Below are 24,302 nucleotides of genomic sequence, written 5' to 3' on the forward strand. Positions count from 1 at the left end.
AGTTATTTCTTCATGAATGCAGGTATACAATTGATTTATATGCTGTGTTTAAAAACGAATTTTGAAATGAATTAAATTTCAGGATATGTACTGTTAGAGCTTCATAGGTTGTTTGGGGTCATATTTAGAAGGCATTTTAGTGTCTTTGAAGTTATTTTTCCCTTTTTAAATGGAAAGCGTTCCTCATGGGGCCCTGAGTAGTTCTTAGCCATGTTATTTAATAGGAAGTGGATAACATGGCTAATAGCATTTGCTGGAAAATGCATGAATATCGCTGATTTTTCTGCTATATTCTTGCATTGTGGCCGTTTTTTTTCACATTGCTTCATAGGTTGTTTGGGTTCATATTTAGAAGGCATTTTAGTGTCTTTGATGTTATTTTTCCCTTTTTAAATGGAAAGCGTTCCTCATGGGGCCCTGAGCCGTTCTTAGCCATGTTATTTAATAGGAAGTGGATAACATGGCTAAGAGCATTTGCTGGAAAATGCATGAATATCGCTGATTTTTTTGCTATATTCATGCATTGTGGCCGTTTTTTTTCACATTGCTTCATAGGTTGTTTGGGTTCATATTTAGGAGGCATTTTAGTGTCTTTGATGTTATTTTTCCCTTTTTAAATGGAAAGCGTTCCTCATGGTGCCCTGAGCAGTTCTTAGCCATGTTATTTAATAGGAAGTGGATAACATGGCTAAGAGCATTTGCTGGAAAATGCATGAATGTCGCTGATTTTTCTGCTATATTCATGCATTGCGGCAGTTTTTTCCACATTGCTTCATAGGTTGTTTGGGTTCATATTTAGAAGGCATTTTAGTGTCTTTGATGTTATTTTTAGGAAGTGGATAACATGGCTAAGAGCATTTGCAGTGCTGGTGGAAAATATTTGCTATGTTAAATAATTAGTACGGCATTAAGTTTTAGATGACTGTTATTTATTTACTGTTTGGTAATAGTGGTTAATAACATTTTATATTATATTTTTTCACAGATTCAACTGCAGATTCTTTCATAGTTTGGAAAATGCCTTCCAGAAGTCGAATACGAAAGGCTAGAAAACGTCAAAGACAGCAGGATGATGTTTTATTGCAGCAGTCCTCTTCCCCAAATACTTGTCAAAACACCAAGAAAGGGCCGGGTAAGAGCACGAAATCATTCTTAAGAAATATTTGTAGTAAAAAAAATTTTGCACAAAAAAATGTGTCTGTTCACAAAAAAAAACGTAATTTAAATGGAAAGGAGAGACACATCACAAATGTTACTGGTAGAGGAAGAGATAACTCTGTGCATGATAGTAGAAGGAAACAACAGTTTAGGGACATTCGACAACGAATGTTCCGTAATAGGATATTAGTTAATTTATTGAAAAATATTAAAAAGAAAGGCCAACAGAAAGCGGCATTTTATAGGAAGAAGAAAAATGTAGAGAAAATTATTGATCATGCTTTTGAAATCAAGCGAAAGTTGTTTATTTTGGTAATCAATAGAATTAGGAAACTAAGCAAGGTAATTTCTGATTTCAAAACAAAAAGTAGATGGAAGAGAGTAGTAAATCGTACTAACTTTTGTGAAGTTTTTTCTGGAGAATGGATGCATAGTTCAAGTTCTGAGGCATTTTTTAATGAAGAGACTTATTTTCAGGATAATGATTTGGTGCATGCAGTTGACATCAATGGTCGAGCTTATGAAGTGAAGGATGGTTGTCCAGTTGAAAAAGAACAACTTGTGACAACAGAGACAGAAGAGGCGCTAAGTGATGAGGTTTTAGGAAGACGTCCTAAGGGTCCTGTGTACATTTGGAAGTGTAGTTCTATTTGCAGTGTGCGACAGGTTTCCATCAATTTGCTTTGTGATTTTATACGGACATTTAATAAGAAAAGTTTGAAGCAGAAAATGAAGTTGTTGCAAGATTTAGATCCTTGCAGAGTGAGACAAATGACAGGTTTGCGTGGTCATTCACTGGCTTGTCTTTCCAGGAGAGTATGCCAGAGTGTTTTTCATCATTTCAGGATGCTAGCAGTGCATCATAATAAAGTGAGAAAATTAGTGAGAATGTTGTATTATGCTAAGAGTCCAGCAATTATGCTTAAACAGTTATGTGCTGCTCTTTTGCATGGTTCTGAAATAGATGTGAAAAATATTTGTGAAGAAATTGAGTTTTGTTACTTTGGTAGTAAAGATGAGAATGTTCAAATTGACCCTGAAGTAGAGGGTAATGTGGAAGATAATGTACAGGTTTCCAGTACAGATAATTTTCAGAAGGAAATTGCCACGTTTCAGATGAAATCAAGTGAGAGGCCTAATTTCACTTGTGTATGTTGTCGACGCACTTATTATAAGAATCAGACTAAGGTAGTGGATTTATATGCAAAAAGTGAAAGGGAAAATAATAGTGAATGGAAGGATTTAGCCACATACTTGATGGTAGAAAATTATTTTGATTTGGGATCGGATCAACGTGTGTGTACTTATTGTTGTAATAAATTAAACCAAAACCAGATGCCTGCTAGGGCAGTTCATAATAATCTGGAATTGGTTGAGATTCCTTCTGAATTGAAGGATTTAAATACTTATGAATCTATTTTGATTCAAAGTATCCATCCCTTTCAGGCTATTGTAAGAATGGAGCCAAAGACAGGGAAGTTGCCTCCAGCAGATTTACAGAGAGGATTAAAGGGAAGAGTTGTTTATTTGCCTCTAGATTTGAACAAAAACATTAACACAATTGGAATAGAAAAAGTGGAAGAGGAACCTCTGGTTATCTTGGTTAATGGGGTTCCGACAAAGAATAAGAAAATATGGCAAGATTTAGTGGATGTTAGGAAAGTCAAAAAGGCAACAGTGTATTTGAAGAAAAATAATAAGTACTATAAGAATGTATATGTTGCAGAAGAGGAAGTAAGTGATGAAGAGGATAGCGATTTGTGTGCTGGCCAAATTGAGAAACTAGAGGCCTCTAAAAGTGAAGAAATATATGAACATTATAGTGTTCATCCTTTGCATTCCAAGGAAGTCATGGGGAATGCTATTGAGTTGTTTCAAATGAAACAAGCCAAAGGGAGTCCCATTAGTGTTTGGGAGGAAAGTTTGGAAGCTCGGTGTTTCCCACAGCTATTTCCCATAGGTCAAGGAGGAAGATATGATGAGCGACCTCGTGAAATTCCTGCGTCTGAATACCGGACTTTACGATTGTATGCAGAAGATCCTAGGTTTCGGCAATGCATTCCCTATTTGTTTCATCTCCTGTTTGAAAGCGATCTGTCTGGACTGTCATATGCAGTGAACCACATCTTAAAAAGTGGTATACAGATGCGAAACATCTCGGCAAGTGACTTTATGCATAAAGTCAATGTCCAAGACAGTATTTTGGATTCTCACTTAATTAATCTCATGGCGTGTCAGCGTGGTACTAATGAGTACTGGTACCGTCGTCATGGTGACTTAAAATGTATGCTGAGGAACTTAGGAACTCCGACATGGTTCCTCACTCTGAGCTGTGCCGAGTATGGCTGGGATGACTTACTTGAATTTCTACGAGAGGCAAATGGAAATATTGAAAATATTGAATTCAAGACACCTGGAGAACTGTGTTCTTTGGATCCTGTGAATGTATGCAGGTACTTCAATCATAGATTTGAAGCTATGATGTCTTTCATCACAAATAAAAAGAATCCACCTCTTGGAGAGGTGTTGGATTTCTTCTGGAGAAAGGAGTACCAAGCAAGAGGTGCCCCTCATATACATATGTTGCTGTGGATCAAGGATGCACCTAAATTTGGAACAGATCCGGATGACTTAGTGATGAATTTCATCGAACAGTATTCTACGTGTGCTGTTCCAAACGCAACGGAGAAGAAAAGTCTAAGAGAACAAGTTCTACGTTTCCAAAGCCATCGTTGTGGAAAGTACTGTCGTCGTAAATTCAGAAACAAGGACAAGTTCTACACCAAATGTCGTTTCAACTTTCCACGACCGGTGATTTCTAAAGGAAGAGTGAACAGTTTGATGTCTTCGCTGCGACATAATGTGACGAGGAAATCACCCAAGAATACATACAATTTGAAAAGGAACGAAGAGTCCAAGTACATCAATGACTACAACCCAGTGATTTTGTCCATGTGGAATGCCAACATGGATATACAGTTTGTGGCTGACAACTGTATGGCTGTGGCTCGGTATGTGACATCTTACATCACCAAAAAAGAAAAGACTGAACTGAAGGATATGTGGGAGGACATTTCCCATGAAAAGAGCCTCAGCAAGAAGTTGTACAGTTTCAGTCTGAAGATGTTGTCGCATCGAGAAATCGGAGCTTACGAATGTTCTGATCGATTGTCTTCAGCAAGTCTCTATGCCAAATCCAGGAGTCTCGTTTGGGCGAGTCTTGGTCTTGCTGCAACGCGAAATCGAGTTCTAAAACCTGTTCGGGAAATTGAGTATTTGGCAGAAAAGGAACCAAACAGTACCGACATTTTGAAGACCAACATGTTGGATACATATTATCCAAATCGAAGCAGTCACCTTGAGAATGTTTGTCTATATGAGGTTCTCCAAAATTATATATTCAAGAGGAACATCAAAGAAGATATTGAGAAAGGAGTGTATGCTGTAATTGGAAGTGAGGGATGCCTGGTCAAGCAAAGAAAATGCCAATTAGTAAACCATCGAAAATTAAGTGGCGAATCTCCAGAAAAAAAGGAGTTTTTCTATTTAGCACTTTTGCAACTTTTCAAGCCTTGGCGTGCAGAAGAGGAACTGCTTGGAGATTTCCTCTGTTACGAAGACTCTTTCAATGCAGCCAAGGAGTCCATAGAATGTCCTGCTTTTTCTAAATATCAAGAAATGCTAACTTTGGAAATTGAGCAGGAAGCAACGATTGCAGCTGAGATTGCCAGAGACAGTTCTCAGGACAGTCAGAGTTCTGTTTCATTGAGTCAAGATCCACTTGGAGGACCTATTATCGAAAATGAAGCTGCCACTGCTATGAATGAAGTAGAAAGAGCCATGGCACATGCTCAGGAGGATTCAGTTAACTTACAAGACTTGGAAAAACAACTCAACGTTGAGCAGAGGAAAATATATGATGAAGTTACCAAGGAAATTGAGCACGGATTAAGTCATGAGAAGAAAGAGTGCTCGTGTACGTCGTTGAAGCCTGTCCGACTGTACGTGAGTGGAGAAGCGGGAACTGGAAAAAGTTTCCTCATTAAAGCAATCTCTTGTTATTTGCAGGAAAGGACTGAGTCATCGCTGTCTTGTGTTGTCACCGCTCCTACTGGACTGGCAGCACATAATATTAAAGGTATTACTTTGCATCGTCTATTGATGCTGCCGGTGGAGCATGACAACAAATTACAATACAACAAGTTATCTGGAGATGCTTGCTGTGAAGTTTCAAGAGTTTTGAGGAAAATGAAACTACTTATCATTGACGAAGTAAGCATGGTTTCCAATGTCATGCTTGCCTTTGTGCATTTGAGAATGCAAGAAGTACTTAAAACTGAATATGATGTCTTATTTGGTGGGAAACACATTATTGTTTTCGGAGATCTTCTACAGCTGACACCAGTAAAAGGTCAACCTGTGTTCAAAATACTCACGCATGAAGATACCAGGAAGTGCCTAGGGAGCATTGGCAACGTCAATATATGGTTAAACTTCAATTATGCAGAACTGCATCAAAATATGCGTCAGGCAAAGGATGAAGATTACAAGAATATTCTACAAGATATTAGAATTGGAAAAGTGACCGAGTATGGGAAAGAAGCTTTAAATGCACGGTTACTGTCAAATTTGTATCCCAAACAAGAGATTGTGCCTGAGAATATTTTTCAGAAAATTACTGAGAAGAAATCCGGGATATGTCTCATGCCAACTCTTGCAGAATGTGCCATCTTCAACAACAAAATGTTGAATTTAGAAAAGCAAGAGATTGTGAAACTTGAAGCTATCGACAAATTAGAGCATATGGGATCAACAATTATTTTGTCAGATAATTTGAAATCAAAATTGGATTCATTAGAGAAGACTATATCTAAGACAGCGGGTTTTGAAAAGACTCTGAATGTGTGTTTAAATTGCCGAATCATTTTGAGACGGAATTTACATGTAGAAAGAGGTCTGGTAAATGGATCAATGGGTAATGTTGTTGATTTTGAGAAATACAGAAATAGAGATGGAATAGAATTTTTAAGAATTAAATTTGATGGTATTGAGGAAGTACAGAAAATTGCTCGTTGTTCTGCTAGGTTTTTGCTTGTTAAAGACTTATATGTTCGCCGTAAACAGTTTCCTGTTTGCTTGGCATATGCGGTGACAATCCATAAATCGCAAGGTTTAAGTGTAGACTGTGCATTGGTGAATATTGGCAGTTCAGTGTTCAAGGAGGGTATGGCATATGTGGCATTGTCGCGAGTTAGAACTTTATCGGGATTGTACTTGATTGACTGTGATGTCACAAACATTTGTGCGGATCTAGATTGTGTTAAGGAATACAATAGGTTAAGAAGAGAGTATGCGCCACATTTGCCTCAATATCCTTTGTTTGAGAAACGTGTGGTAGGCCGGAAACGTAGAAATAGTAGTAATAGTAGGGAAGTTGTTGCAAAAAGACTAAAAGTCAATGAACCGAAAGTTGTTAGCAGAAATAAAGTGGATTCTGTTGAAGATGTTGTCGGTTTTCAATTTGAAAACAGTTCTGGTGTCAACTGCTATGCAAATGTAGTGGTTAATGTTCTCTTTTCACTAGAGAGTTTAAAAGAACAGATTCTGTTGAATTCTGAACAAATTTTATGCTGTTTGTTGAATTCTGTTTTCGAGAAATGTAGCACTGATCGAACAAAAGTAGAAAGTGTGTCTGAAGTTCGTTATCTGTTAGATGAATGTTCAGGTCAAACAGACTTCTCTGAAAATAATCAGCAAGATTGTCAGGAGTTTTTAATGTATATGCTTGATATATTGCAAGTTGAGGGTGTAGATGTAGATCACCTGTTTGGGCTTTCTTATCAATGGCAGCATGACTGCGAGAACTGTATGGTATCAAGTACTACTAGTGTAGACTCAGAAAGATTTATATATTTAACTTTGCCAGACAGTAAATCAGTCTCCTTTAATAAGCTAGTAAATGCAGCGGATCACAACATGGAGTGTAGTCAATGTAAATGTGATATGATGTCAACATTATTTATACGTAGATATGGCCAGTATGTCATTTTAATGATGCAACGATGTAGGCCTGATGGAACAAAATTGTCAACTTTAATAAAAAATTTTGTGGCTTCTCAGCTGTCAATATCAGGGAGGACTTTTGTTACTGTAGCAATTATCTATCACGATGGTTCATCAACTACATCAGGACATTATACAGCTTACTTAAAGTCTGGAAACGGCTGGTCATTCTGTAATGATTCTGTTGTAACGTTCAAAAAAAAATTGCCGTTTGACCTTAAAAATTCTTACCTGGTGTTTTTAAAACCAAAATTTTAAGTAGAGGGAATGTAAGTCTGCAATGCTGTCTCGATTAAAAATTCAACTATATAAACCTGATGCAAGTAAGTCTGCTTCATAGTAAGCAGTATCAGTGTCATAGGAAAAGGAGAACATGAGTGACAAAGAAGAGTAAGATATTAGTAGTCCAGGATTGTGAAAATAATCTCAAATATTTTATTTTTGAAAGTTGCGAAAATAGAAAATGTCGGGATTTGATTGGAAGAATTACAAGATTTGCGAATCGCGGCAACATGATTTGGCCTAGTGGAAACATGTGATATAATGAGAGAAGTTTTTTTTCTATGTAACATATTTCACGTATCGATGGAGGTTTTCTTTCAGAAAGTGGCGGGCTGAAAATATTTAAAGCACAACAGAGTGGATGCTGTTTATAGGAGATCCTTCGACGTCATTGAAAGTAAGTTAATTTTAAGAAGTTTTGAAATCAGATTTCTTAGGTTGTATGGGTTTTTTAAACACAGTCATTTTGATTGTGTTTTTTTTTCCCCGCTGTTACATGATGAATACCTTCAAGTCACTGATTTAAGTGAAATTTGATACATTCTGAGAACAGCAAAAATAAACCATTTAACATGTATAATTAATGTTATGCTTTTTGTCCTTATGATATACATTTAGAAATGTGTGGTACATATGGGTAAGCTGAGTTCTGTAAATATCAATTTTAATGCTTAGAGTGCTGTACTTCTGGGTAGTGTTTTTTTTTTTATAAAAAAAAGAGGCCTCACCTCAAAGAAAGCTCTTGAAAGCACACATCTTATTTGCATCCTAAAACAATCATTTACAATGTTAGACACAATTTTTTTATGGCTTTACATCTTTTTTGCGCTGCTATTGCATCACTATTGTGAGACATTAGCAGTGCAAGAAAAACATCATGTTCCAAAATAGGCCTCAGTTCAGCAACATCAAGATACAGTTTCTTTCGAATATATATCTTTAGGATTGTGTAGTGAACGTAGAGAAGCAGAGACTTCTGTAAATGTCAAAGTTGTTGAAAAACTGTTTGTTTTTGAACCTTTTCCCTTGTCTTTTCTAATTTTTAAATACATGTTTTAATATTTTTTGAAATGTTTGTTCTTTGTTTTACAGATTGAAAGTATGGAAAAATATTTAAAAAAGGTAACAAGAATTATAAGGTAAATGTTTTCCACTCTTTTTACCCGCAATGCACTGCTGATGATGTCATTGACACTATCTCTCATTTACTCTCTCTAGCTGTCTTTCTTTTTACATTATTCCCTGATTACTTCCCTTATACTAACTCTTCTTTTTTTTAAAAAAAAATATTTTTTTAGTTCGCTTAAAGTTCGCGAACCGGTCAGCGAACTTGAAGCGAACCAAAAGAAATAGAGCTTGCCAGAGTGATAAACATTCTAGCAATTTTGTTTGAAAGGGGAGGTAGTTCTGAAAAGAACTGTTTTTTTTTGTTTTTGGTGTTTTATATTTTTTTTTTATTTTTTGAACATTTTTTGATTTTTTTGTATTTTTAGAACTGTTTTATGTTTTTTTTGTTTTTTTTATGGAGGGGAGACAACAAAAAACAGGCTTTCAAAACGGCTCAACTGGAGCAAAAAAAAGAAAATTACTTTTTGGGTGCATTAGGGCATTTATGATTTTCATATGCAATGTTCATGAGGTTGACACTCATGTTGCCATATGACAGCATTTCACCACAGTGAACACAAGATAACTTTATGTGCTGGAAGTTAGGTTGGATGTTTGGCACAGTCTCTTGTGCCTCTCTTCCCGTCAAAGACAATGTGGATGTAGATCTTGCCACAGGAGTTGCCGTCGGATTGTCTACAAGATCCCTTAACTCAGCCCGGCTGTAGTTCAAGGGATGCCACCTGCTCATGTGACGATGCATTGTATAGTTCCCCATACTGTACTTCTTTTCTGTGCCTCTCGACAATGTGTGATCACAGATGAGGCAGGTGGCATATTTTGCATTCACTTTCTTTGTTCCAGGAGGGATGGTGAAAAACTGCCAGATAAAACTGGATTTTCGTTTAGAAACCCGGGGCAACTCATCAACAAATTGTTGTCCCTCTCTCTCCTCTTCTTCTTCTTCCTCATCTTCCTCCTCTCTGTTAGTCAGAATTTGACTAGGTGGTCCTCTCTTCTTATGAGGAGGTGGAGGTGGTGGTGGGGGTCCACCAGCTGCAGCAAGAATGGAAGCCATTGTGGATCTTCAGATAAATGGTCTTTCTCTCACCAAGATGAAAGTCAGAGTGAGGAAATAAGGAGGGGTTTACATGATTTGGGGAAAACAAAAGTTCTGAGCCAATGAAAAGTGTTATTTTTAGGTCACATGACCTAGTCATACATCATTTGGAAACCAAAAGTGAAATGAACCAATGAGAAGTTTGATAAACAAGTCACATGACCTGTTCCGCTTACGTTACGCGGCGCGCGCCGCGTCCCAGATCGCTTCTGGACCGCGGTCCGGAGCACTTCCGGGAGCGCTAACGCGACGCGTCATTAGACGCATTACGCGATAACGTGATATGTCGCGCTTCCGCGACGCGTCACTGTTCCTCTAACGTAACGTTGACCGGTTCGCGGACTAGATCGCGGCATCAAGATGAGCTAACGGAAAGCTTCCCGGTTCGCGAAATAGAAGCGAATAAAAAAATATTTAAAAAAAATTATCAATAAATATCTATATATATTTTGGGATTTAAAGAATAATACATTTTACAGCTACAGATGTTAGCTTTTAAAAAACCAATGAAATTCACTGAAAAAACCATAGGTTATAGACCATATATAGTTAGAAATTTGCATTTAAAAAACCATTGAAATTCAATGAAAAAACCATAGGTTATAGACCATATATAGTTAGGAATTCGCATTTACAAAACCTTATTTTACTCGCACAAAACCATTGAAATTCCATATATAGTTAGTTGCACTAACTATATATCGCGCACCCGCAATCCACTGCTGATGATGTCACATATTACATCATTCATGACATGGTCAGTGACATCACTGATGACATCACTGATGACATTATCCAGTGACTGTATGTTTCTGTAAAGTTAAAATATGTCTTACATATTGAAGAATGAGTGGATGTATAAGTGTCTGGATAAAGGATTTAGTAGGTGCATGACTGACTGTATGAGAGAGTGATTAAATGTGTCTCACTGAGTGCATTGGTTAGTGACTAAACTGTCTGAATGTGTGCATCAGTATGTCTGTTGTTGTATAAGATGATGCATGTGTTATTCTGTACCTATATGAGTAACTATATGGGTTATTGATTGGTTGCCCAAGTATTTGTATGGGAGAGCGAGTGTGTGTGTGCGGGTGTCTAGGGGGTGTGTGACTCTGTGCATAGATGTGTGAGCAGTGGATTCACTAGATGTATGGGTTCAAAAGTGCATGTGGAAACAGCTGTATGGGCGGTTGACTGTGTGCATGAGTGTATTGGTGAGTGAATGGATATCTCAGTGCTACATGTCAAAGTAAGTATATATGTAAAACACAGTACATGTGAGAGTTGACATATATAAATAACTGTGCATAAGAGCCAGTGAATGTGTGAGTGGCTGTATGGATCATTGTGAACTTGTATCAGGGATTGTATAAGAGAATAAATATGTGTTAGTATATGTTTGAATAAGTAAAGTTTGTATAACTGTATAGTTGAGGAAATGGAGGTGTGATTGATTCTTTGCATGACTGACTAGGTGTGTGAGTAACTCCATGGATGAGTGACAGTCTGTGAGTGTCTGTTTACACTGATTGTATCTAAGGTTATATTAGAGTCTGAAGAGGTTCATTGTATTATCACATGAATGATATCATCAGTGATGTGATCAGTAATGTCAAATGAGATGTCATCAGTGATGTCATTTGAGATGTCATCAGTGATGTCATTTGAGATGTCATCAGTGATGTCATTTGAGATGTCATCAGTGATGTCATTTGAGATGTCATCAGTGATGTCATCAGTGATGTCACTGACCATGTCATGAATGATGTAATATGTGACATCATCAGCAGTGGATTGCGGGTGCGCGATATATAGTTAGTGCAACTAACTATATATGGAATTTCAATGGTTTTGTGCGAGTAAAATAAGGTTTTGTAAATGCGAATTCCTAACTATATATGGTCTATAACCTATGGTTTTTTCATTGAATATATATATATATATTGTCGCTCCAAGGTTGTCCACCTTTGAGTAGCACACGAGCAGCAGCTTGATTTATGTGTAGGTGAGGACAGGGATCCGCTTGTAAATGCCGCTCCGTAATGGATCCCCGTCCTCACCTACACATAAATCAAGCTGCTGCTCGTGTGCTACTCAAAGGTGGACAACCTGGAGCGACAATTTACATGCGGCAGTCCAGCCGCGGAGTATGCACCACCCCGTTATCCTTGGGGGTCACGGAAGTGAAACAGCAGCCGTACATGGGATCGAGGATGGGCCCACTTGCGGGGTCCATCCAGGACTTGATTATGTGCTTTCCGCACCACACTTCCCATAATACACAGTCTCATTTGAGCCTCCCATCGGTGGGTGTGTCATATGGAAAATGGAGAAGTGGGTTAGCGGTTGCGCACACCGCTTCCGTTAAAGCCCCTGAAGAGAAGCAGATGGAGCTTCGAAACGCGTCGGGCAGATCCATTACAGAGCAGCATCTACAAGCAGATCCCCGTCCTCACCTACACATAAATCCAGCTGCTGCTCGTGTGCTACTCCAAGGTGGACAACCTGGAGCGACAATATATATATATATATATATATATATATATATATATATATATATATATATATATATATATATATCATCACGCTCCGGTTCCACTTAGGCAGTGAGCTCTCTTGAGGACGGGTGCAGTAAATGTGGAAGTGGGTCCACATGAAAATACACGCTCCGGCTCCAATGAAGAAACACTCTGTACTCACGGGAACCCCTCTCAAAGTTTCTTTATTGCAAGGACGCGTATTTTGGTGGTTGGTTTTCTGGTTGATGCCTGTATTAACAGGATGCATATCATCGTAATCTAACAACCCACGGACCACAATTCCCACGATGCAGGTGGGTGGGAAATGACTACGTTCAATGGAATACATCAGTCCCTTTTCCATGGCGACTGGCCACAACCAATGGATAACCATTTACCTGTTTAAAATCATTGACAGGACATAGGGCGTTGTCTTTAGCAAGCCGAGGAAGGCTTTTACGCCGAAACGCGTCCTTGCAATAAAGAAACTTTGAAAGGGGTTCCCGTGAGTACAGAGTGTTTCTTCATTGGAGCCGGAGCGTATATATATATATATATATATCCAAGAAAGCACCAGTCACTTTAATAGCCCGTGGTTCGGGTATTCTGCATTCAAGCAGTTAAGATATTCATTAAGGCCATTTATGAGATATGTGCAATACTATTACGATAGGAAATGAACAATGTTTATAAATGTCACAATGTACATTTTTTAAATATGATGACGTATAATATATTTTATAACAGCATGAATTGTTGTATATACTGTATTATACATTGTATACATATATAATTTTTTCTTGCAATGTTGTGATCAAATGATTGCACCAAGAATTAGTCGTCTGTTCTCCCATCCGTAATGTAGCACCCATTTCCATGTTTGTTTTCACAGTCATGTGATGCACGACAGGAGGTGTGGCCCCTAGGAAGGGTCAGGGAAAAAAAGCATATAAATTAACAGGTTGACTGTTTGAGCGGTGTGTGAACAAGAGTACATCGTACTCGAAACGCGTCATTTGAAAGGTCCTAAATAAATATAACATCCTGCCTGAAAACGTGGGGTCTGCCTTCTTCTTTCGCCGCGCCGCCAGCGTGGAGGTTCGAGGATTTGCACTGCATTAATTTACGGAAGCTGGATGTCTCCGGTACCAGTACCCCCTCCTCATCAAGCGGTTTCGCCTTCACAGCCACACTCGGAGCAGCATTCCGGAGAGGAATATTTCGGCAAAATAAACCCCCTGCAGCTGAAAAGAAATCCAGGTCGGATAGATCGGCAAACAGCGGAAAAACCGGTGCTCAACGGACATCCAATTAAGCGAATTGCAGGTGAGGAGGCAGCGTTTCACTTCAGGCGGCAACACAACGCAGCGGCCAGGCGCCGGTTTTAACATTATAAATCCTTTCAAGTTTACACCGCGAACACAGCATAAACAATGTCCACAAATCTCGATGAAGAGAGGGAGGCGGCAGCCGCGATATTATACAGCAATCTGCCCCGGGGCGTACCAAACAAACAAACGCCCGTAACGGTCACCAACTCAGTAAATCAAGATGTCAAACAATTGTTGAAAACTTTAGAGAAAAAATCCAAATCCGAAGTAACAAAGTGGTGGGAGCACAAGTCCTTGACGAAATATGAAGAAGCAGGGAGGGTGCTGAGAGGCTTACGTATATTGCTTGCCCCCAGCTTCCTGGACCCAAACCCTGCCATGTTAAAAGAATGGGGAGAAAGCAACCTCATTGCGTCCATGAATTTAATCAGAATATTAATCAAATATGCAATACTTGATAGAGTGACTTTGCTGGAAACGCGTCCTTGCAATAAAGAAACTTTGAAAGGGGTTCCCGTGAGTACAGAGTGTTTCTTCATTGGAGCCGGAGCGTATATATATATATATATCCAAGAAAGAAGTGACTCAAACAGATAGATTCACCAAAGAACAAAAATATTTTCCACTGCAATGTTTCAGCTTCCGACTTCCTCAGGTAGTACAAGATGGCTTGCTCAGTGGCTGCACAGATGACACAGCTGAATTTTCAAAAAGCATCATGAGTGAAGATTCCATTTGGAATGTGGAATCAATGCAGTCCTGAGAGCTCTTGTGATATGCAGTAATCAGGTTGTGTTGTCAGTAATGTTCAGTCCATCTAGATACAGTTATTTTAAACATTACAGCCAGAAGTTTTCAATGGATTCCAGTAGTTCTTCCTTTGAAACGTGTTCCATGGGGAAAATATTCAAATCTGATAGTGAATGATCCACAAGGTTAAAATGATTGGCTACAGGCTGGTCAATTTTCTTACTAATTATTGCTGATTTGTGGTTCCTGAATTGTGTACGGAGGTCATTCACTGTTTGGCTGACATATTGTTTATTAGAGCTTTGTCGTTGGCACTGAATCACATAAATAATGCTTATTGCGCGACATGCAAGATGCTGCCTTATTTCATAGGTTCTTATCATAACAGAACTAGTTACTTATGATGTTTGTAAAAGATATTCAAACGTGATGCACCTTTTAGAGTCACAGCAATGAACTCCTGCATTTGTTACAGCTTGCTGGAGTTCAGCTCTCACAATAAGAGATCGTAAATTTGGAGTTCTGCAGTAAGCAATGACTGGCGGTTTTGGAAAAACGTTTTGCAATTTTTCACAAGTGGATAGTAAGGGAGGTATTTTTGGTATTATATTTCTGTAGTTAGGAGCTGATGGATGATAGTCAACTACAAATGGAGTTCTATCACTTTTGTTTCTGCTGTTGGTATTGCAAATAAGTGCTTCTCTGGGTAACTGCAAAGTCTTGTCAATGTATTGCTATATGATATGCAGAGGATAGCCTCACCTTTTAAATTTTTCAGCAAGCTCCTGTAGATGGCCTTTACAGGTTTCTTCATTGCTTCAGATGCAGCTTATTATGAGTGCTTGGCTGTAGATGATGCTCAGTGTAGTGTGGTGTGGGTGACATGAAGTCCAGTTTAGATACAAACGAGCATCTGTAGGCTTGTGGTACAGATCAGTTGCAATTTTGTGTTCATGAATGGTGGGTAGCACATCCAAAAAAGGGAGAGGATGCTTCTGTTTAGTATTGCTGCTGGGAAATTTGATGGTTGGATGGATATTGTTGTAACACCTGCCACTATTATTTCAAGATACTCTAGCAAGATACTACTTCTTACTTGTAAATATTGATATACAGATTATCAAATGACAGTTGTTGCAACCTACCACTGCAGCCTATTCAGGGAAATATGAAATATGCAGATGAGGTAGCGGTAACATCACGAATAAGACTGGTGTGAAACTGCAGGCAAAGAGGAACAGATTAATTGTGTATATACTTTGGTTATTTTGGTGCTCTGAGGCTTTAATAGTAAATGAGAAGGGTTACCAGGTTTAGTAATGTAATGAATATTATTTTTTTTTTTTAATTTGAAACAGGCCAGTACAATTATGGTGGTGTCATGAATGAATTAAATGAATGCCATTGATGGCGAAATTTATAGCACGCACAATAAAAATGATCATGTTTTAATATTTATAGGATGCAATTTGCATTTGGTCTGTACTGGGCCAATATGGTTGCCAATCGAAAGATGGCCACCATTTAATGGCTACAATACTGTGGTCTATCAGGAAGCCAACAGTATAATGTACCTGGACATATCCATATAAAACAAGAATGTTATCATGCCCAAACGCTAAGCGCTGATAATGTGAGAAGATTGCTGTATGACAGGAATTGTTTGTATGCCATTAAGACTGTATTAATACTACAATTAATTTTTTTAACCCGATAACAAATTGATTGTTACATAGCCATTGTATATATTGTAAATGTCACTGCTTGTATTCTCACTTATTTATGTAGAATTTAGAATTTAGAGCGCTTGTCCTTTAAAAAGTGCAACTGCACCAAAAATAAAAGATGTCTGCAACAGTTCATTAGGTTACACAGACACCACTGAAAGTAACCTTTCTATGTCACTGATTTCCGGTTAGAATCCGGATAGGAAAAACTTTATTTAAAAAGCACAGTAGGACATAGGATTAAAACAATTCTCAAAAAGAATTGGCTCCAGAGTGCTCTCTTTTGTGAAAGTAACTCCAAGGACGGGAGAGTTGTGGTGCAGGTATATATATATATATACAAGGTTATCCTTACTCCACAAGAAGAAGGCACGCACACGAAGACTGCAGGATAAAGTTTCTTTATTTAAAAGGGTTTCCTCCGACCCAGCGACTAACGAGACGCGTTTCGGATGACTCAGCAGCCTTTATCAATCTAGTGGGTGCCATCTTATTACACCTTATAGAGCCAGTCCACATTTAAAAGACATAGAAAAAATCCTAATCTTCCACTGTGAAAATATATCAAATATTTCAAATGCACCTAAATACAATGAACATGTAATACAAACAGTCCAAAAGTGCTAAATGTAAATTGCAGTAAATCCAAAAAGGTCTTTTTGACATGCAAATTGCACTGATATCTATACTACTAATATAAAGAGAGAACTGTGACCTTTGAGCCAGGTAAACTCGAAACGTACACCACCAATCACAACACCCAATACAGCGTTGGAAAGTTGAGGTCCAGGAGATGGATATAGGCTATACATCACCACACCATATACATTAGGGGGTGAAAGAACGTTAGGGGAAAAGTAGTCCTTAGGCGTAGGCATACAGTGATTGATCGCGGCGTTCAGCGTCATGGGCGCATAACGCGGCGTTTGGTGCATACAACACGATAGCGTGTGGGCGTGGCGCAGGGAGGAGCACGGAACCGACACCCGGTTCACTGCAATGTGCGCCACTGGAGCCATGGGGAGCGAACACTGCGCCTGCATCGGCCTGGTCGCCCCCACGCTCCTCGTGTCTCCTGCTACCTGGTCTGCCAGCTGACTCACCTGCAAGCGCCCCAGTCGCCGCAGAGCCGCCCGCCGCCCGCACTCGATTTTCCCGCCGCTGCCTCCCTGCGGCCCCGCCCCCCCGCCAGCCGATTGGATCCCACGCTCCCGCCACCCAGCGGACTCTCCCTCCTGGCTCCCTTCTTATGACGCCCCCACGCACGCGCAGCATTGACGCGCAGCGGGTGCGCCGATTGTTCGCCGATTGTGCACCAAAGACGCGCCAAAGGCAAGCCCGTCTGCGCCCATCCGCGCCTGGACCGCGCCCAGCGCCAGGACCCCTGACCCCCGCCGATGCAAGACAACTCGACGGACCTACAACGCCGCCACCCTCTATGCACTCAACGCCGGCCAGATCCCTGCCTGCTACCGAGCCACCCCGAGACGCACCCACGGACCCTTCACCTGCCACGCCTGCAAGTTCTCCGCATCCGGACCTGCACTGCACCCGCCAAGCTGACACCCAGCAGCAACCACCTCAAGTGCATCCTGCTCAACACCCGCTCCATCCACAGACATGCCGTGGAGCTCTGGAACCTCCTCGACTCGACTGCTCCAGACGTCGCCTTCCTCACGGAAACCTGGATGAACGCCTCCTCAGCGCCCGACATCGCCATCGCCATCCCGGACGGCTACAAGATCACCCGAAGGGACCGCGTCAACCAGATGGGAGGAGGCATCGCCATTGCCCACAAGAACACCATCCGCATCACGACCAACACCGACGACACCCTCACAGCCGCCGAACACCTGCACTTCTAGATCCACACCGACCCCAAGACCACCCTCAGAGGCACCCTCATCTACAGACTGCCGGGACCGCGTACACAATTCAGCGAAGACATCGCCGACTTCACCAGCCCGCACGCCCTCCCCTCCGCCGACTACATCCTCCTCGGGGACCTCAACTTCCACCTGGAGAACAACAACGACCGCAACACCACCACCCTGCTGGACAACCTCGCCATCCTCGGACTCAAGCAGCTGGTGACCACCCCCACCCACTACGCCGGCCACACGCTTGACCCCGTCTTCTCCTCCAGCAAGGACATCTCCTTCAGCCACGCCACCAGACTCCACTGGACGGACCACAGCTGCGTCCACTTCAGCTTCAAAAGGAACACGATCCACCACCACCAGCAACAGGCCCAACGCAGAAACTGGAACAAGATCACAGCCGACCAGCTCGCAGCATCCCTGAGCCAGAACCCTCCCGCCACCTCAGCGAACCCCAACAATGCCGCCATCAACCTCTCGAGGTGGATCAACAACTGCGCAGACGACCTCGCCCCTGTAGGAACCCTCCCAGCAGACCCGGCAGCAAGAAAGCTTCCTGGTTCACGGACGAACTCAAGAGCTCCAAGAAGTACTGCCGAGCTCTCGAGAATACCTGGCGCAGAGACCCGACACCAGACAACATGACCACCTTCAAGCTCGCCACTCGAAAACACCACCACCTGATCCACAACACCAAGAAAACAGCATTCAAGGAAGGACTGGACAACAACGCCCACAACAGCAAGGAACTCTTCAACATCGTCAAAGAGCTCTCCAACCCCAGCGCCGGAAACAACAACATCTCCCCATCGCAAGACCTCTGCAACTCACTCGCATCGTACTTCCACAACAAGATCGCAGCCGACGCACCTCACGACCGCACCAGCACCCCCCTCCACCACCCTCCGCGCCTGGACCCCGATCAACACCGAAGAGACCATACGCACGATGAACTCCATTCACTCCGGATCCCCAACCGACCCCTGCCCTCATCACGTCTTAAACAAGGCCGACTCCGTCATCGCACCCCATCTCCGAGACATTATCAATGCCTCCTTCGACACCGCAACCTTCCCGGAGAGCTGGAAGCACGCCGAACTCAGCGCCCTCCTAAAGAAACCATCAGCCGACCCCACCGACCTCAAGAACTACCGCCCCATCTCGCTGCTCTCGTTCCCTGCCAAAGTCATCGAGAAGACCGTCAACAGACAGCTGGCCACCTTCCTCAAGACGAATGGATCCCTCGACCCCTCGCAGTCCAGCTTCCGGGCGAATCACAGTACCGAGACCGCCCTCATCGCAGCCACTGACGACATACGAGCCCTGCTCGACAACGGTGAAACAGCAGCCCTCATCCTCCTGGACCTCTCCGCGGCGTTCGACACTGTCTGCCACTGCACCCTATTGCAACGCCTCAGCAACGTCGGAATCCAAGAGAAAGCACTGGAAGGGATCGTCTCCTTCCTCGCCGGAAGGACACAGAGAGTCCGCCTCCCCTGTTCAGATCAGAAGCCTCCGAAGTCATCTGCAGTGTACCACAAGGATCGTCACTCAGCCCTACGCTGTTCAACATCTACATGAGCCCCCTTGCGGCCTTCGCACGCCAACACAACCTCAACATCATCTCCTACGACGACGACACCCAGTTGATCCTCTCCCTCACCAACGACCCTGCCACCGCCAGAATCATGAAGGGATAAAAGACGTAGCCGAGTGGATGAGGAACAGCCGCCTGAAACTGAATTCGGATAAGATGGAAGTCCTCATCCTGGGATCATCGCCATCCGCCTGGGACGACTCCTGGTGGCCCCCTGCCCTGGGCAGCGCACCCAAACCAATGGACCACGCAACCTGGGCTTCATCCTGGACTCCTCCCTCTCCATGACCAGACAAGTCAACGCCGTCTCCTCGTCATGCTTCAACATCCTACGCATGCTACGGAAGATCTTCCGGTGGATCCCCACCGAAACCAGGAAGACGGTCACCCAGGCCCTTGTCACCAGACGATTGGACTACGGCAACTCCCTCTACGCTGGAACCACTGCCAAACTCCAGAAGAGACTTCAGCAGGTTCAGAACGCCTCAGCACGACTCATCCTGGACATCCCCCGACGCAGCCACACCTCGGCACACCTAAGAAACCTGCACTGGCTCCCCGTCAACAAAAGAATCACGTTCCGACTCCTCACCCACGCACACAAACCTCTCCACAACCAAGGGCCAAGATACCTCAACGACCGCCTCAACTTCTACACTCCCACTTGTCAGCTTCGATCAACCAGCCACGCCCTTTCCGCCGTCCCCCGCATCCGAAGAGCCACAACGGGAGGACGATCCTTCTCCTACCTGGCCGCCAAGACGTGGAACTCCCTCCCCACCCACCTCCACCTGACCCAAGACCACCTCGCCTTCAGGAAGCAACTCAAAACCTGGCTGTTCGAGCAGTAGCAGGCCCCCCCTCCACAAGCCCCTTGAGACCCTCCGGGTGAGTAGCGCGCTATACAAATGCCTTAATTGATTGATTGATTGATTGATTGGGGAGGAGCGGTGAAAGTGCAACCGACACCCGGTTCACTGCAATGTGCGCCACTGGAGCCGTGTTGAGGAACGGCGAAAGTGCAGCAGTAAAGAACAAAAGTAGGGCGGCGTTCAGCCTATGGCCAGGAGTGTGGGGAGAAGCGTGGAAGTAAGTGTACGTACTCGAGTGATAGTGTGAACCGAAACCCGGTTCACTGCAGAAGAGCTCAGAAGTGAGTGTACTCGAGTAATAGTGTGAGGAGCGCAGAAGTGAGTGTATTTGAGTGATAGTGTGAGGAGCGCAGAAGTGAGTGTACTCCAGTGATAGTGTGAGGATGAGGTGACTGGGCTCAGGAGATTTGGGGGGGAGGTGCGCAGGTTCTCACAACAGAAGGCCAAGTACTTTGAGGGGAAGTGGGCAAAAAGGGCTGATTGCTAAAACACAGAAAGGAGCTGGCCGTGTCCGGGTTGCGCAATGCTGGTGACTACCTTTCACCTCGCAAAGCCTACCCGGACAATGTTGGGACGGGCTGCTAGTATATTATGTGTCTGCATAAGGCACTAACACACTAAACAACTCACTAAACAACTCAGTGCTAAGTGGCGCAGTCACTGGAAAGGGTTTGACCTCTTTAGCAGAGGTTGCTGTGAGAGGTGATAATTTGTTGGTCTTGGGCACAAAAGTGAGCGATGTTACAGCTGAAGAAGAAAGCGAAGAGTTAGGGTCCTACAATGACATCGAGGAGATAACAGAGACTCTTACAGAAATTCCTACTTAAAAAATTTCAGGCACCTTCTGGCAAAAAAGTGAAAGCTAAAGTTAAAACAAAGAAATTACTTTATGAATCTGATCATCAGTGGCAGAGTGCGGCTTCTCCGTGTGGAAAAACAATTTCGGACAATGGTCCTTCACGTAAGTGGGTGCAAGCGAGGGGAGGGGTTAAAACCATGGCATCGTGGATATCATGCAATAGTCCCACAGAAAATAACCTGTTGAAGTTTCATCCTGGAGTTGTGGTTGGAGACAGTCCTAAGGTAGGGTCTCCCTCTAATGTGGCACAATTTACAACCTCTGTATCAAATCTCACTCATGCAGGCGATCAGTCAAAGAAAAAAACATTAGTTAATTCTCAAGAAATTGCCACACCTTCTCTCTGTCTGTTCTTGCAGTCCCTGAATGAGCAAAGACTGGAAGCTCAGCAACATTAAACACAGGTCTGAGAAGACAATAAGAGGATGCAACAGTCATTACAAGAGATGTCAGATAAATTTGGGGCACTTAAACAAGATATATCGGAGTTGCAACAGAGAGTTGCGGATACTGAGCAGTTATCTGCACTTACAGATACTTTAGTACAGAAACATGAGGTTCAGATTTCAGGCTTGCTGACCAAGTTGGAGGATATTGTAAATCGCCAACGCCGACATAATCTTAGGGTCTTTGGTATTCCAGAGGGTCCAGAGGGGGCAGATTCAAGGGCTTACGTGGTTCAGTTGCTCCTGAAGGCATTCCCCGACTTGTCTGACTGGGACTGGGACTCTCAGCTGCAAAGAGTACATAGGCTTCCACTGGTGCAGAGGAATCCGAGAGGGTCGATATCCACGCCCACTTTTGATTTTTCTCGGGAAATGTTTGCTCAGACAGGCTGTTGCAATGAAAGCCCGACCTAGCTCACCAGTAAGAGTCGAGTCAGTTACTTTTTTTGTTAGATCGGACCTTAGTAAGGCTACAATGGATAGGCGTTGGAAGCTTCGCCAACATATAGATCTGTTAAAAAACTTGGGTGCGCAAGTCTTCCTTCAAGAGCCTGCACGGCTAAAAGTATTTAAAGACGGCCGTACTTATTTTTTTACTGACGACCAGGAAACTAACCAAGCAGTGGCTAAGTGGCAAACAGACGCTACTAAGAAGCAAGGGACTATAATTATGTGTACAAGTCTAAAGCTTAAAGGGAATGTGGGTTTCAGCTTGTGGGGCTGTATTCTTTATGTAACCGTTCTTATCCATTCTCTCTTTTATTTGTGTTTTCTTCTATGTTTAACTGTGGCACTATTCCCCATCAGGTTGAATTAGGATGTTTGGGTATGGGGCTGGCTGTCGTAGTGGCTGTGACTCTGAAGGGTTGCCTATTCAGCTGCAGCAGGTAAAGGGGAGGAGTCCTCTTCCATGGGACAGGGTGGTATTTGGGTTCTCAAGCACTTTCAGGGCTGGTAGGGGGAAGGGTTCTACAACGGGGCAAATAAAGTCATCATGGGGGCACATTAGGGTTATGGCAAGAGGATGTTTATTAGAATGTTTTTTTCAGATTATTAGGCAAGATGTTAAAGGTTATTATTCAATAGTATTCCTTGGAAAAGAAAAAGGTGACTTGGCAGAAATAAAGTTTACTGTGGATTGGGTTAAATGCATGGCTTGGAACGTGGCTGGTCTCAATGGCGCAAATAAGCGGCAACTAGTGAGAGAGGAGCTGAAAATGTATCAACCTCAATTAGTTTGATCACCAGAAACTCATCTTGCATATAAAGACCGAAATTTGTTAAAACATTTGGGGTATGAAACTATTATCTGTACTACTCAAACTGTTTCTATAAAGGGAGCTGCTATTTTAAAGGAAAAGAGGTTTAGTTGTGGAATGGTTAAGACATTGGCTGATCATCGAGGGTGCTGGGTATTGGCTCAGCTCAAAATAAGAGGCCAAAAGTTTGTGGTTTGCTCAGTGTCCGGTCCTAACTTGGATGATTCCGCTGTTTTTGAATCTCTCAATTTGGAAATGTTGAACTGCTAGGGGGAAAGGCTGCTTATAGGAGATTTTAACTGTGTTATGGACTATGACATAGATTCTTCCAGACAGCGGCTTAATCCCAGAATGCGGAAGACACGGGCGGCAATACTTGAAATGGCAAGACGTCAGTCTGTAAAGGGCGCATTGCGACAATTATATCCAGGAGTACCAGGATGTACGTTTTACTCAGCTCCCCTTCAATCATATTCTAGAATAGATATGGCCTGGGTTTCAGATAATTTAATATCAGTATCAGGTATGTAAATTTGTCCTTGGGTTACTTCAGACCATAATCCTATTATTTTTTCTTTTTGGGCCAAAGCCGAGAAGAGGGTAGTTAGGCCATTTTTCTTCCCTAGGTACTCGTTGGCTAACAGTGAATATTTGATCAATGTTGCTCAACAACTTGAGACATTCTTTAGAGAAAATACAGGGACAGCATCCCCATTGATAGTATGGGATACGATGAAAGCGTACGTCAGAGGTATTACGCAACAATACATACTACAACAGAATAAACAACCAAAAGGGGAAATGGAGTTGTTGGTTAGTGCCTTGCGTACTATAGAAAAACAACATGCTGAAGCAGTAATGAAGGATCAGAGTATTCAGGATATTTATTTATTTATTTAACGGTTTTATATAGCACTGGCTAGACCCGAGGGTATCAGAGCGCTTTACAGGGTAAGAAGTGGAAAACAAGTTACAAAATGGTATTTAGTACAAATATGAGCCAAATGTGATTAACAATAAATCGATAAACAGAAAAATCAACAGTACATTTAGTCAATAACAGGAAAAGGATAGATGTGTCATCGTGGGAGACCAGGGATTGAAGGGGGAATGTTAGGAGGCAGGGAAAGAACGAAGAGGGAGAGGGGGAGGCGCAGGCATGTAGGAAAAGGCAGTGATTGAAAGGGAGCAAGTGGAGGAGGATAGGGAATGGGTGAAGGCGAAAGGCGAGGGAAGTGATTCAGGAATGATGTGGAGAGAAATGTCATACTGTCCTGGGCATGTTGTGGGAACCTGAAAGGAGGCCGGAATTAAGGACCCCGGTATTTGGGG

Source organism: Lissotriton vulgaris, chromosome 6 (genome assembly GCF_964263255.1).
Source record: "Lissotriton vulgaris chromosome 6, aLisVul1.2, whole genome shotgun sequence".
Lineage (NCBI taxonomy): Eukaryota > Metazoa > Chordata > Amphibia > Caudata > Salamandridae > Lissotriton > Lissotriton vulgaris.